The following is a 15,246-nucleotide window of genomic DNA, read 5'->3' as shown; positions in this document are numbered from 1 at the left end:
GACCAGTGGTGCTAACTGCTGAGACTGAAAGCTGTTCGCTTGGTTCACATGAGAAGCCTAAATCGTTGTGAGTCAGCTGTTGCCAAAAAGCCCCATTCCATCTTAGGCTGTGTCAGCAGAGTGCACAACACAGAGGTGGTGTTTCCTTTGCTTTCTGATTGCCCACCTGGACCTGGAGTGTTGCATTTACATTCTAGAAGGTCATTGGCAAACCCGAACTCTTTCAGGGGATGTCCCCAGGATAAGTCTTTTTTTTTTTTTAATTCAAGTATAGTTGATTTACAATGTTGTGTTAATTTCTGTTGTACAGCAAAGTGACTCAGTTATAAATTTATATTTTTTTCTTCATATTCTTTTCCATTGTGGTTTATCACAGGCTATTGAATATAGTCCCCTGTGCTCCCAGAATAGCCTTTCAGTATTTGAAGAAAGCCATCATATCCCCCAGAGAGTGTTCTTTAGGCCAGACCTCCCCAGTTTTGTCAACAGTTTCTCAGATGGTATGATTTCTGTACTTTTAACCATCCTGGGCTTTCTCTAGATAATCAATTTCCTCTTGAAAAACTGCTCTCAGGGTTTACCTCCGTTCTCTAGATGTGGTTTCAACTTGGGTGTCACCTAGTAGACTCTCTCCCCTTGATCTGGTTATTTAATTTTTGTAATGCAGCCATGGATTGAATTTGCTTTTCTTTTTAAACAACTGTGTTACTTCTGACTCTCACTGTTACAATACTGTTAAGTCTCCAGCCTTTCTTTTGGTGCAACTGATATCATACTCAAATGTGGGGCTCTTATCTGTCTCTATGAAAATGTCATCTCATTGCTGTCCATTCAGTCTTCTACATTCAGATTCTTTGGAATATTATCTTTCATCTGACTTCGTGCCATCTACGAAATTGATAAGCATAGTCCCAGAGTTCTTCTAAGTGATTAATATAAGCATTCCGTTAAAAAAGAATAATGACACAAGGCCATTCCTTCAGGTTACAGCAGTTCAATAATTAATATTCTTTGAGGATGGTATTTCAAATAATTGTCACTACCCTTAACTATGATGGGCTTCCCAAGTGGCTCAGTAGTAAAGAATCTGCCTGCCAAGCAGGAGACACAGAAGTCATGAGTTTGATCCCTGGGTCAGGAAGATCCCCTGGAGGAGGAAATGGCAATCTACTCCAGTATTCTTGCCTGGAAAATTCCATGGACAGAGGAGTCTGGAGGGCTGCAGTCCATGCGGTGGCCTGACTGAGTGACTAAACAACAACAGCCCTTAACTATGTCATCCAGCTTACATATCCAGACCTTCATTTTATCCAGACCTTTTTGAAAAATGAAGAGACATTTTCTTCATGGCATTTCTCTCTCATACCAGGCAGACTTACCAAAAAACATATTAGGATAATTTGACACGACATTGGCAATACACTAAGCTACCACTATTCCCTTTTACCCCTGAGTCTTTAACATCTGTCCGTAGGATTGTATTTGAATTGATACCAGGCTTGCTTGTCTGTGCTTTAGTTTTTTTGTATGTGTCCTTATTTCTGGAGAATTGGAGAAGGCAATGGCACCCCACTCCAGTACTCTTGCCTAGAAAATCCCATAGACGGAGGAGCCTGGTAGGCTGCAGTCCTTGGGGTCGCAAAGAGTCAGACACGACTGGGTACTTCATTTTCACTTTCACTTTATTTCTGGAACCTCTGCCTTCGTGTGTGGTGAGCTTGCCTGTAGCGACTCCCTTGGTTCCTAAGGATGAGATGTGGCCTCTGTTCCCTCTTTTCAGGATGGGCCGCAGTTGCCAGTTTTAAGTCTCTCTCTTGATCAAATCTAGGACATTGGGGTGAAATAGAAGTTGAATAATTGAGCCTTCTGACTTTGGTGAAGGTTGTGTCATCTTTCCCAGAATGATGATGATGATGATTTTTTTAATCTTGCTTCTGATAAAGCTTAAAAGGAAGTGGGAGGAGACATGGTGGTACCAGGGTTGCTGCTCCGGGCTCTCCCTGGGGTCTCCTGGGCCCTCTTGGAGGGGCAGCTCTCACACGCAGTCTTAGTTCTCGTGCCCAAAGCATTATGACATATTTATGGTTTGGTTTTTGATTCACAAGCTCCCTGTAAGATTATCATGTTTTCTTACGAGGTTACCTTGTTTATAGGTTAGAAGAAAGGCAAACTTGACTTTACTGATCCTGGGAATATTTTTGTTTCCCAAACCATAAGGTATCCTGTTTTCTGGGAGTTTGTAGATTTTAGTGTAGAACATCTTCATTGATTGGTGATTTTAGTCACTAAGTTGTGTCTGACCTTGCGATCCCATGGTCTGCAGCCTGCCAGGCTCCTCTGTCCATGGGATTTCCCAGGCAAGAATGCTGGAGTGGGTTGTCATTGCCTTCTCCAGAGAATCTTCCAGACCCAGGTATCGAACCTGGGTCTCCTGCTTGGCAGGCAGATTCTTTACCACTGAGCCACCTGGGAAGCCCTAGAACATTTTGGCTTCATTCAAATGCCCAGGAGCCTATCCACCTTGCTGGTCATGTGACTTTAAAGGGGAGAGTTACTGAGACTGTCCCTTGCCTCGTAGGGGACAGAGTGGGCCAGAGTATGGTTAAACACACCAAACTTGCCAAGTCACATGACTTTTAGTGGAGGGCTTGCCTTGACTGCTTGCCTTGCTTACCAGAAATGCACTTGTGCTTACTGGAGGGTCGGTGTGTTACGAGGATCAATATACCATCTAAATTGATAGACTAGAAGCTGTTTCACAGTTTTTTGTTGCCTTTCACAAGCTCCAGAGAAAAGACTATGTTCATCTGGACCAAACCGGTGGGAACCTTATACTTTAGATTCACAGAGTATGTTTGGATTTTCCAGATTTGACTGTGTCAGCTTTATCCTGAATATCATATTCCTTTCCTTTTGTGCATCACTGATTGTTAGTTGACTAAGAAAGTGGAAGTCACACTTTTGTTCAGAGCCCAAGACTCTTCCGAGGTTCCTGTGGGCATCGTCTTCCATCAGACATTCAAAACAGCCACCACAGCATAGCAGTCATGGCTTCGGTGAACATTGATCCCGGTTTGCACTGTGTCCTGGTACACAGGACTCAGAAGTGCCTTGGTTTGGAAGAAAAATTGTATGGTTCCCTTGACTACTTCCCAGAGTATCGTAGAAAGCAGTGGTTCCCATGGTACAGTCACAGCTCTGACCTTTGGACCTTCCTTACTCACCTTTTCCCACAAAAAGACGCCAGGATGAACTGAGCACCCAGCAAATCTTGGAATACTGTTGGTTTCCCTGGAGGCGCATTTGGTCCTCTGTTCCTTTAGAAAGATGAAGCTGCTCTTCATGGCTGAGAAACAACTCTCATCATTTTGGTAGATGGAAAAACATCTTCTCAATGGAACTGAGTTTTTCTGGTTGAATTCATCTGTTTAAAAACTTGCCAGTGAGAGCTCCTTGGTAAATCTGCTGATTAAATGAAGATTTGATACCTCATGGGTCTTTGAAAGAATCCGTGGGCTTTTGCAAGCCATATCACGTCTTGCTACATCCAGAGCACTGACCACTGTTGATTTTCTGCCTCCTTCACTAGGTGAAGGCAGGGAGGGACCAGGGCTTATCCATCCTGCCTGTAGCATTGATCATTCTGTGGGTTTGGATGAGAGGAAGAGAGAAATAGGGGGAGAAAGGGAGAAATCGAGGAAGAAGGGAAGAAATAAGCCCAGCTGCTTTCTGCTTCCCTTTTAGGAGGTGAAGCACCCAAACTGCCTGCCTAGGAATAGGAAAGGTAGTAACTATTTTAGAAAGTGGCTTCCCCAACTTGCTGAATATGACGATCATTTAGTTTCCCGAGTTTGTAACCCTACAACTCGAGCACTGCTGATGGTGCTGGCCTAGATGATTCTTGGTTGGAGGGCTACTGGCCCGTGGTAGGTTGTTTAGGTAGCAGCAGCCTTGGTGTCTACCCACTCGATGCCAGTAGCCCACCGCAGTCCCCGCTGACACAGAAATACCTGCAGACATTGCCAAACATCTGGTGGGGGGCAAACTAGTCCCCTCTCTGCCCCACCTCCCCCCGCTGAGAACCACTGTTCTATGGGAGCTCATGTCTAGGATAAACGCAGACCAGAGACACTCAGAAAACAATAAAACTCTGGAATTGGAAGGGAACTTCGAAATCATAAAGCTTGTTTCCCTGCCTTTCCCCGTACCCCCCACCCCAACTCCAACACACACCACCATTTTGTACCTGAGAAAACTATAGCCCAGGGCAATAGGTGAATAGAAAAAAAGAATACAAGTGTGAGACATGATACTTATTTATACTGGAGGCTTATTTAAGATTGTTTACAGATTATGAAAGTGTATCTTCTTTCACGCAACTCATAAGAAAACATAAGCTTATGGAAATAGACAAGAAAGCTGAAGAAAGATTCATATCACAGAAAATTGAAAGGCTAGCACCACTCAAAAAAAAACTTAAAGTATTTATGGAATATTTTTTAGATTAAAAAAAGAGCAGAGCAAACCCACTAGAATATGACTAGATTTCTGGCACACCCCTGTGAAGCTGTATAGGATTCATATTAGACCGTTTTAAGTACATATATATAAAAAGCAGAATATTTAAAGTAACAGTAATTGGGCTTTTTCATAAAGTGAATTGCTTTTAGATCTAGATAAGCTAGACAGTGGTCTCCCCCAGGAGCTATTTCCACGGTAGGTTAAGTTGTGTTTTGTAAGGGCATTTTCTCTTACTGAGAATTCTCACAGAAAGGCAAGAACACTGAATTAAGTGTTAGCTGCTGTGGTTATTTTAAGACTCATCTCAATAACCAAGAAGGTTCAGTTCTCACACTTTGTACCTTTTGACTACAAACAGCTTTAAAGAGGTTTATGTTGTACTTCATCAAAAATTATAGAGGATCGGCCGACTGAGACGCCTGGGGACCGAAATTGGGCAATTCAGAGTTTCTCATGTGTGTAAGCCACCTTTTGTTTCGATCCCTATCATTCTTAGTCTGTCTTTTTCAAGATTCTGCTGGAAGGACTGTCCTGAGTGAGGGCAGAAGTGGCAGGATCCTGAGGCATGGGTCCACACCTTCCCTCCCGTCTGAGGTAGGGGGAAAAGCGAGTGACAGATGATTGCCTGAACTTTTGGTTGAGAGTATTATGTTTAGATTCCACCTGATTGCACTTTCTTGTGGTTTCAGTTTGCTTTAAGCATAATCCACGTCTGAACCCACGCAGCAGAAACTTTTCTGAAAAATCGTGAATAAATCCGTCTTCAAAGAATCAAAAAGCATCAGGAGAACCAGTTCATGGAATTTATCCCAATGTTCTGGTTATCTGTGTCCTTGAATAGACCCAGTGGTCCCAACCCTGTTCCAATGTATCTTTTTATATATGCTGGACTTGTAAAAAATCTTCTTAAATCGGCACCTCGATTCTTGATGAGAGAACTTTCAACCATGTAATATGTTGGGTCGTTTGTTGAAAAGTCAGCACTGGAAACTTACCCTTCTGCTTTTAGCATTTGAAATCCTTGTCAGGGAGACATGTTTCTCAGAACAGATCTTTTGAGGGGCTGTAAAGCGGTTCTCCTGGCAAGATTCTGAACTTTTTGGATCATTATACTATTATGCTGATTTATCTAAAACATGGATTCCAACTGTAGACTCCTGGCAGATATGCGCATGTCAGTCTTGGCACAGGTCTAGGGTTAGAAGGGGACTTTCCCACTTCTTTATGTAATCCACACTGTCACATGTGGGAGTATTTGGTGAAATTTCTTCTGCTGAAATTCTTAGCTTTTCATACCGGACATGATGCTCCATGAGAACAGGCTCTGTGTATGCCTGTATACATTTAAATGAAATGGAAAAGAAAAATTAAATCCAAGAAAATGCCTTTAGTTTGCAGGGGTGATTATTTTTAGGCTGTGTTCATATGCTCCAAAAGCTCTCTTTTATTTTAAGTCAGGTGACTGGAACTTGGAACAGAACTTCCCATAGAAACAATAGGATAGTATGTGTGATGCTAAAGTTTCCAGACTAGCCCTCAAAGCTTAGTTAACCCATCATACACTAACACGCTTTGCAGTAACGGGACAGTGCTGTGCCGTGTATCAAAACACTGTTTAAATATAGAGCACGGACTTGTGGTTGTCAGGGGGAGGGGAGGTGGGGAAGCAAAGGATTGGGAGTTTGGGGATAACTGATGCAAACTCTTCTATATAGAATAGATAAACAGCCAAGTCCTAGTGTATACCACAGGGAACTATATTCAGTAGTTTGTAATAAACCATAATGGAAAGAAATATGGAAAAGAATATCGATGTATGTGTAACTTACTTTGCTTTAGAGCAGAAATTAACACAACTTTGTAGATCAGCTATACTTCAATAAGATAAATTAAAAAAACAAATGCTGTTTAATGATTTTCAACCTCCAGCCTGTTTCAGTGCTAGACATTAAAACTGGGGGGAAAAAATTAATGCATAGGAATACGTTTATTTTCTTTTCAAAGGTGAGTTTTGAGGAAAAGTAGTTCTAAAGAGACTTGGCATGGTGGAAGAGCCCCAGGTGAACCTAAAGACCTTTTCCGTAGCAGTCTGAACCTCTTAGAGCAGTAAGTGGGAGAAGGCAATGGCACCCCACTCCAGTACTCTTGCCTGGAAAATCCCATGGACAGAGGAGCCTGGTGGGCTGCAGTCCATGGGGTCGCAAAGAGTCGGACAGGACTGAGCGACTTCACTTTCACTTTTCACTTTTATGCACTGGAGAAGGAAATGGCAACCCACTCCAGTGTTCTTGCCTGGAGAATCCCAGGGATGGGGGAGCCTGGTGGGCTGCCGTCTATGGGGTCGCATAGAGTCGGACACGACTGAAGCGACTTAGTAGCAGCAGCAGCAGAGCAGTAAGTCAGCCTCTCAGACTTCGGTTTATTCAAATGTCGTGAAGTAGTTGTAGGGACCAGAAGGGATCAGAGCAGAAAGTGCCCAGGAAGGTGATTTGTAAACTGTACAGTTCTGTTAACATACAGAGACACAGTGTAAGTTTTGCTGTTCTTTAACTGTGAGAGTCCTGTGACCAGGCTGTTTCTTTTTCCTGACACCCTTGTGTTGATAGCAACACTCCTGATATTTAATGACGAATGAGATCCCAGATAGCTCACAGACACAAAAAGTAGACATTCTTTTAATTTCTTTGGGAGACAATAGCATTTGCTTTCTGAGACGTTTGGTTGGAATTTCCTAAGTAGTCACTCTCTCATGCTCTCAATTTTCTAGGCTTCAAACCGCTCCCGTTCTCTCCTTGTCTGAGTATGTCTTTCTTAATCACCTTCTCAAGTTTCAGGTTACATAGCCGGGCTCCCACTCCAGGCTGGCCTCCCAGTGGCCCTGGCCTCTCTGTGACCCGCGCCTCTGGACTCAGACCAGCTCTGCAGTGTCGGCAGCCCCTGCAGCTGACCAGCTTGCGCGAAGGGCCCCCTTCTGCTCAAAGCTTCGCTGGACACCAAACAGGGGCGGCCTGTCTGGAGGGACCACGGCCTGCTGAACGTATTTTTAATGGTACAAACCTGGTCCTAGACTCTGATGATAGAGGTAAAACTCCAAGTGCTGTGGGCCTCATCCCCCACCCAAGGAGCTTTTCTAGGGGAAGTGGTATTAGGAAAGGAAATGGGGGCTCAGTGACCCTTGCAAAGCCAGTCTTTCCTATCCCCCACCTCATTCACTGGGCCAGGTCAGGTGGGGCTATTTGTAATGTGTAAAAGTCACAGTACCCCACCAAAGAGGCACAGTAAAAGGGGCTTAGTAAAATATTGTTATTCGTGTCAAAGTTATAAATTTCAGACCTACACAGAATAACATCTAATGTTGGAAGCAGTCATAGAGATCAGGAGCAGAGAAACCTTGAGCTGAACAAGTAAACCGATGTACGGGTGTTTCATGGCTTCAGATCTTGAGCCCTTTCAAAGGATGTCCTTAAGGCACTATATCTGCGTCTCCCTGGGTAGGGAAGATCCCCTGGAGAAGGGCATGGCAACCCACTCCAGTACTCTTGCCTGGAAAATCCTATGGACAGAGGAGCCATATGAGCTTCAGTCCATGGGGTCGCAAAGAGTTGGACACAACTTAAACAACTTATTAGCACACTCACACACCCTCTCTCTTCTCTGTGCAAGATTGGCACTCATGTTCCCAGCTGTTCGCTGAAATCCCAGGATCTGCCTAACAGTCTATAGATCAGAGATGAAGTAGCAGGTAGCCTACCATACCACCTCTGATTTCCTTCTCCCACTGTAGACAGAATTACTACTATTTATTAAGCAAAACAGCTTGTAGGAGCTGCAGAAACCAGACACATGACACAGTTTCTGCTCTTTTAGAGCTTGCAATGCTGTATTATCTCACATCATTAAGGGAGCCCATTCTGGACCACGCAGCGCCACTGAATTGGATACTAGTGTTTCTCGTACTGATTCTAGTGAAAATTTAGAAAAGATCATTTACTTCTTGGGCCTTAGTTTTCTTATCCATAAAGTGAGGATATTGAAATCTGAAGCCTTCATATCTGTGCATTTTGTGAGTCACAGTCTCCTGCTACTTTTAATCATCAATCTTTTGATCCCTTTTATTCTTTTCAATTCAAGAAACTCTTAGCTAAGATATAGATCTTAATTTATCTGCTGATGTGTGATTGGCAACTTGAACTTTAGAGAACCACAGGCTGGAAAAAGTGGGGAAATGTATAATGGTCCATTTCTTCCATTTTAAGGCAGAATAAAAAATAATTTGGATTACTGTACACCTCATTAGTAAAATAGAATATGCCTGCTTTTGAATATTCAGAGATTTAGAGCAGCAGTTCCCTGCCTGTTGGGCACCAGGGACCAGTTTTGTGGAGGACACTTTTTTCCATGGGTTGGGGGAGGGGGCTGGTTTGCGGATGGTACAAGGACGTTACATTTCTGGTGCACTTTATTTCTATTATTATGACATCAGCTCCACCTCGGATCATCAGACATTAGATCCTGGAGGTTGGAGACCCGTGACTTAGAGAATGTAAAAAAGTTTTTGACTTTACAGAGGCATTTGATCACAGAATTCTTTTCCGTAGCGAGTTCCTCCAGTGCGTTTAAAATGTAATATGATTGGCAGAGGTTATGTGCACCAGAAATATCCAGTTCTGTACATTGATAATTTACTCTGCAGCAGTGCTGAGTATGTACAAAGAAAATGTGCTTTCTGCTAATTAATTGGAATTTTCTGCAGTGTAAGAGGGTTTTTTTTTGTTTGTTTGTTTGTTTTTTGGGCTGCTGTGTTCGACTTTTACTGCCCTTTTTTACCCTCGGTGTTCCTCCTGATCGTCCAGGCAGCATTCATTTGTGAAACAATTAGCTAAAATCAGGGCGTTCACCTGTGGCTGTTGGTTGCCTCCCCCAGTTAAGGGATGAATCTGTGACTGAGGCAGGAGATGCCTTCTGTAGTGGCGGGAACATAGAGCAGGTAAAAACAGATTTAGGTTCAGATGCCAGCACTGCTTCTCACTAGCCTCATGCAGGATACTTAACCTCAGAATCTGATTTTCATCTGTACAATGGGAATTACAATAACAATGCTGAGATCATAGGATATGTGTGTGCATGTGTGTGTGTGTGCTTAGTCACTCAGTCATGTCCAACTCTTTGCAACCCCACGGGCTGTAGCCTGCCAGGCTCCTCTGTCCGTGGGATTCTCCAGGCAAGAATACTGGAGTGGGTTGCCATTGCTTTCTCCTGGGGATCTTCACCACGCAGGGATCGAACCCGGGTCTCCTGCTTTGCAGGCAGGTTCTTTACCATATGAGCCACTCATAGGATAGAAGAGAACTTTCCTCTTTTCTGAAGGGGCTGACATAAATTAGGGCCCTCCGTGGAAGGTAGCTCTCTGCCTTTCCCCTCCAGCCCCTGGAGCAGCCAGAAAGTAGCAACACAATTGCAGCCTGTGGAGTAGCAGTATCTGAGAGCTCAGCGGTCCCCAACCTTTTTTGGCACCAGGGACTGGTTTCGTGGAAGACACAATTTTTCCATAGACCAGGGAGGGGGAGGATAGTTTCGGGATGACTCAAACACTTTATGTTTATTGTGAACTTTATTATTATTACATTAACTCCACCTCAGATCATCAGCCATTCTTAGATCCCAGAGGTTGGGGATCCCTGGAAGGGCCAGAGGGCTGGAGGCACCAGCAGGATTTAGCACAGGGTAGCCTGGTGTCATGGTTAAGTCATTGGCCAACCAGAGCCTAAGGGCCTGGGTTCAACTGGACTAGCACTGTGATCTTTGGGAAAGTCACTCATCACTTCAGCGCCTCAGTTCTCAGATCTGTAAACTAAGGCTAGTAGCACTTACGTCAGAGAAATCTCATGTGCTAATTTGTGTGCAGCGCACACAACAGTTTCTGGTATGTAACAAGTCCATGCAGTCTATTACCATGAAAATCTTTTGTTGTTGTTCTTAGAGTGTCATGCAGACTTTAAAACCGTTGCATGAAATGACTGTAGGCTTTACAAAGAGAGCAGATTATTTTCCATCAAGGAGGAGCAGGGCTTGGCCAGCAACTTGCACAGCAGATAGATTTGCTCTTAGAAGTCTGCTCTGGTCTTTCATCTCTCTCTGCCTGTCCACTCTGTACAGCTTTTGTTATTAATGTGGAGCAGTTGAAGTCACTGACTTGGGTGCCGGCCAGGCCAGTGTTTCTGAGGGCGTATATTACTTTCCTGGGCTGGTCCTGAATAGGATAATGGATATCAGAGGTACGGCGAAGCTGTCCTTCTAGGCACGAAAGGTGCGTTTGCCATCTTCTTCGTAACTGATGCTGATGGACCAGAATCTTATGTAGTATCTTAGTATTTTTTTTTTTTCCTCTTACCCTACAAACCTCTATCTCTTCTTTTAGTGGTCATTTTACTTGTTTTCGATTTAGACAGACTAACGCTGATTTGCTGTACATCTTTCTCCATTGTTGTTTTATGGTTGAAAATCTTCTCTTCAGTTTATTGAAGGCAGGTAAAAGTTCTCCATGAAGCCGTATATGTCTGGAGTGTGTGTATATATAAAGAGATGTGACCTTTGGGGACTGTTCAGTCTATATTGCCTTTTTCTTTCTCTGTAAGTAATGTAGCCCTGTGGGGAAAATATTCGTTGAAATAGTGAGTGAAAATGTGTTTTTCTCACATATCATGTTGCTCGAGAACACGCTTTTATTTTCTGTTCTGCTTTTGTGTTAGGGGCTTGGGAAACGATGTTTTTGTTGTTTTGGAAAGGCAATGGAATTTTATCAGACATTTTCCTGAGCCTCCCTACCTTCACTTTTCCTGAAATATTTCTCTCAAAGTCCTGTTTTTCTCTGTTAAGAGATTCCGTCATTTAAAAAGTACTGGAGCTTGCTTGGCCCAGGCCTTTCTGGTGATTCGTTGACTTCATAAAAGAAGAGACTGTGTCTGAGAAGCAGCACTTGAGGGATCATATGACCATTATGTGAAACTTGGGGCAATGATTTGTTAGCTGGAGCCATGACAGTCCTTTTTTTTCTTTTCATATCTACAAACAAATGTGTGTCTCTGGGCCCTGGTGGGTGTTGCAACTGGGGTGGGAGATAATGTCCTCCAGGGTTAGACTTGATTCTGACTTTTGTTCCCTAATTGTGGGGGTTTTCTGTGGTTTTAGTAACTCCCATTGTGAAATAGAAACTGATTTCTAGTTGGTCTTAGTAATGGCTAAATTGTGACAGGCACATATTTCTTTTCAGTTTCACAGTTGTTTTTCTGCTGTTTTCTCAATCTGTAAAGCAGTACTAGGGAATTTGAATTCCTGGAAATATTTTTCTTCTGTAATGATATGTCACAGGTGTCTGAGTGCTATACACACTGCCTACTCCATTTTTAATGTCAATGTAGTGGAGATAAAACGTAGATAATAGCTGTGGGTGTAATGAATCTGGTCCCTCTCCCCAGTGGCTTCCTATCTCCATATGTTATGGTGCCCCTCCGATCTTTCTGAAATGTTTACTGTTACAGCACTGAGATTTGGTCTTTCATATGGGAGTTTCTGAGATTTTTCTATATGGTCTGGGCATGAAATAGCTTACATAAGCCATATTCTGCATCTTTTTACAGAATGCAGTGAAAGGAGAAAGCTTTTAGTGTCATGTTATTCTTTATATAGTCCAGCTCTTTTAAAAACATATTTTTATGATATGTAGGAAAATCTTGAAAATGCTCAGATGACAATAAAAATTACTTACAATTTTACCACTCAGAGAAAAACTGCTATGAAAATATTGAGGTATTTACTTCCAGACTAATTTTCTATGCTTATTTATATGGATAGGTAGTTATTCTTCTGCAAAATTGTCTGTAAACCTTTTCGAAACCTGCTTTTTTGTTTAAAAAAACAAACAACAAAAATATATGTAAGAACTTTTGTCACATCCCAAAAATATTCTTTGAAAATGTGGTTTTAAATAGCTGCACAGTTTGTTTTCCATTGTAGTTTGTTTCTGAAAATACTTCTTAAAGATGTGCCAAAGAAAAAAGTGCATTAAAAAAGTAATTGAGAACATGTTAATTTTGTGCTTTACTCAAGATAAACATTTCTGTAACAAAACATTTTCTTTATGTAGTTCTTGGTATCGTAACAACTAATTATAGTACTTAACATTTGATTAGCTATCCACAGCTGATTAAACAAGTGAAGTTTTTTAAAATGAACTTATTTTATTTTTTATAAAATCAGACTAGGGTCATCCCTAGCAGTCCAGTAGTTAAGACTCTACACTTCCATTGCAAGGGGCACAGGTTCGATACCTGGTCAGGGAACTAAGATCTCACGTGTCACATGGCGAGACCAAAAAGAAAAAAGAAAAAAAAAAAGAATTTTGAAATAGTTCTTCCTTTTAAACTTGAAATAAGATTAAAATCTTTTCCACCTGAATTTCGGGTTCACCTACCATTGACTAGGCTGTAATTTGGGGGTGAACTTGACTTTCCCTGGGCCTCCTGGCTGCACAGGACCGGAAAGGCTGTACAGGCAGGGAAACAGAGCCAGATGGTCCCCATGATGGATGCCAAGCCCCCAGCAGAGACGGCTGCTCCACCCGACCGCTCAGGGTCAACAGCAAATGTCGGCAGCCTTGCTCACCCTTTCCTGGAGAGAAGAGAAGCTTTTCCCCTCCTCTGGCATATTCTGAAAGGGCTTCGCAGGCTGCCTTTAGCCTGGGGTAGCAGGTATCGAGACAGTTAACTTCTAATGGGCAGTGAAGGAGGAGGTGGCGGCCCCTGTGGCTGTCTCGTGACATCCGCAGTCTGACATTCTCAAACTATATCCGAGGAATCTGGGTAAGTCATGTAACCTTGTTTCATTCTGACGTACTTGGCTTGTGGAGGGGAGTAGTGATGAAACCAAATGGAGCCGTCAGTCACCAGATCTTCACGGCACTTTTCAGTTTGAGTATTGAAGCCTGTAGTCACAGAGCCATCTCTAAAAATCACCCCGGATTTGACTACTATGACTTGTCCTGGATACAAGGGAGCTGCTGGTGGGAGCAAAAGAATGTGCTGGACAGTCATGTATCCCCGAGTTTATATATCTGTGCAGCTACTTAGGAGTAGTGTGGCTATGAGCATATATTGTAATCTCTCTGAGCCTTGTCTGTAAAAACTGATGAGAAGAAGAATTGCTTTCAAGATAAGTGAGCTTTGTATTTTATAAGTGCATGGCCCAGAGTAAGCTTTTGCTCAATATTGGTTCTCATGATGATGATAGATGCGTGCTTTGATGATTGATAGATTTGTTCCGAGTCATCCAACCACTGTGTGGGTTCTTGATTGATGATTGATCATTCAGTAGCCCAGCCCTGCTGAATACAGTCTCTTTGTTCACTAAGCTAAACTTGACTATGCAAAGCTTTGTAAAGAGATGCCTCAAAATACAGTGACTTCAGTTAAAAGGTTGGGGGCTTTTTCCTTCTCTATCTCAAAACAGTCCACGTGGTCCTTCCTGGAGGACTGGCAGGGAACCTCAACAGACAGATTCCTTCCGTCTTGTCTCTCTGCTGTTCTGTGGGAGTCCCCCTCTTCATAGTCGAGGTGACTCAACCTGACCTCTTTTCAGCCCTGAGAAGGGACACGATGTAGATGTGGTACAGATCATTTTCACTCACATCCTATTGCCAAACTGTCACGCCACCACAGCTAGCTGTAAGAGAGGCTGGAAAATGCCATCTTTAGCAAGCTAGACACCCTGCGAAAACGTCTGGTACTGTAGAACGGGAGCTGGCCAACAATGGCCTGAGCATCAAGTCAGCCAGCTACCAGTTATTGTAAATAAAATTGTGTAGGCTTATGGGTACCAAAGGGGATGGTGAAGGGTACAGAGGAAGATTAGAAGTTTAGAATTAACATACATTTATTGTTGTATATAGAACAGGTAAACAGCAAGGTCCTACTGGATTGCAGAGAATTATATTCAGTATTCTATAGTAACCTATAATGGAAAAGAGTTAGAAAAAGAATATGTATACATATATGTATGTATGTATAAATTAATCACTTTACTGTACACCTGAAACTAATATAATATTGTATATACCTCAGTCTGCCTAACTGTACCTCAGTAAAAATCAATAAAAATTTGAAAACAAATTGTACAGGAACACAGCCACACCCATTCATTTATGAATTGTCAGCAGCTGCTTTCATATTACCACGGAAGAGGAGAGGAGTTGTAAGAGAGATCTTAATTGCCTGCAAAGCCTGCTGCTACTGCTGCTAAGTCGCTTCAGTCGTGTCCGACTCTGTGCGACCCCATAGACAGCAGCCCATCAGGCTCCCCCGTCCCTGGGATTCTCCAGGCAAGAACACTGGAGTGGGTTGCCATTTCCTTCTCCAATGCATGAAAGTGAAAAGTGAAAGTCAGGTCGCTCAGTTGTGTCTGACTCTTCATGACCCCATGGATTGCAGCCTACCAGGCTCCTCCATCCATGGGATTTTCCAGGGAAGAGTACTGGAGTGGGGTGCCATTGCCTTCTCCAGCCTGCAAAGCCTAAAGTATTTTAAAAATAATTTTGTTCATTTATTTTTGGCTTGCTGGGTCTTTGTTGATGTGCGGGCTTTTCTCTAGTTGTGGTACGTGAGCTTCTCATTGCAGTGGCCTCTCTTGTTGCAGGGCTGGGCTCTAGGGCACTTGGGCTCAGTAGTTGTGGCG

General features: G+C 42.9%; 1 protein-coding gene and 1 non-coding gene across 9 annotated transcripts in view; one reads left to right on the top strand and one right to left on the bottom strand.

Annotated features, from left to right (window-relative positions):
* Positions 1-15,246, top strand: part of GAB1 (GRB2 associated binding protein 1) — a 126,981-nt gene that overhangs the window by 40,301 nt on the left and 71,434 nt on the right. The window lies entirely within an intron of this gene.
* On the bottom strand, positions 2,401-2,472 carry TRNAG-GCC (transfer RNA glycine (anticodon GCC)). The gene has a single exon. It is a non-coding gene; the product is annotated as a tRNA-Gly (tRNA).

This window comes from Bubalus kerabau, chromosome 16 (assembly GCF_029407905.1).
Source record: "Bubalus kerabau isolate K-KA32 ecotype Philippines breed swamp buffalo chromosome 16, PCC_UOA_SB_1v2, whole genome shotgun sequence".
NCBI lineage: Eukaryota > Metazoa > Chordata > Mammalia > Artiodactyla > Bovidae > Bubalus > Bubalus kerabau.
The sequence above is the reverse complement of the archived record's forward strand: the minus strand, read 5'-3'. Positions and strand labels throughout refer to the sequence as shown.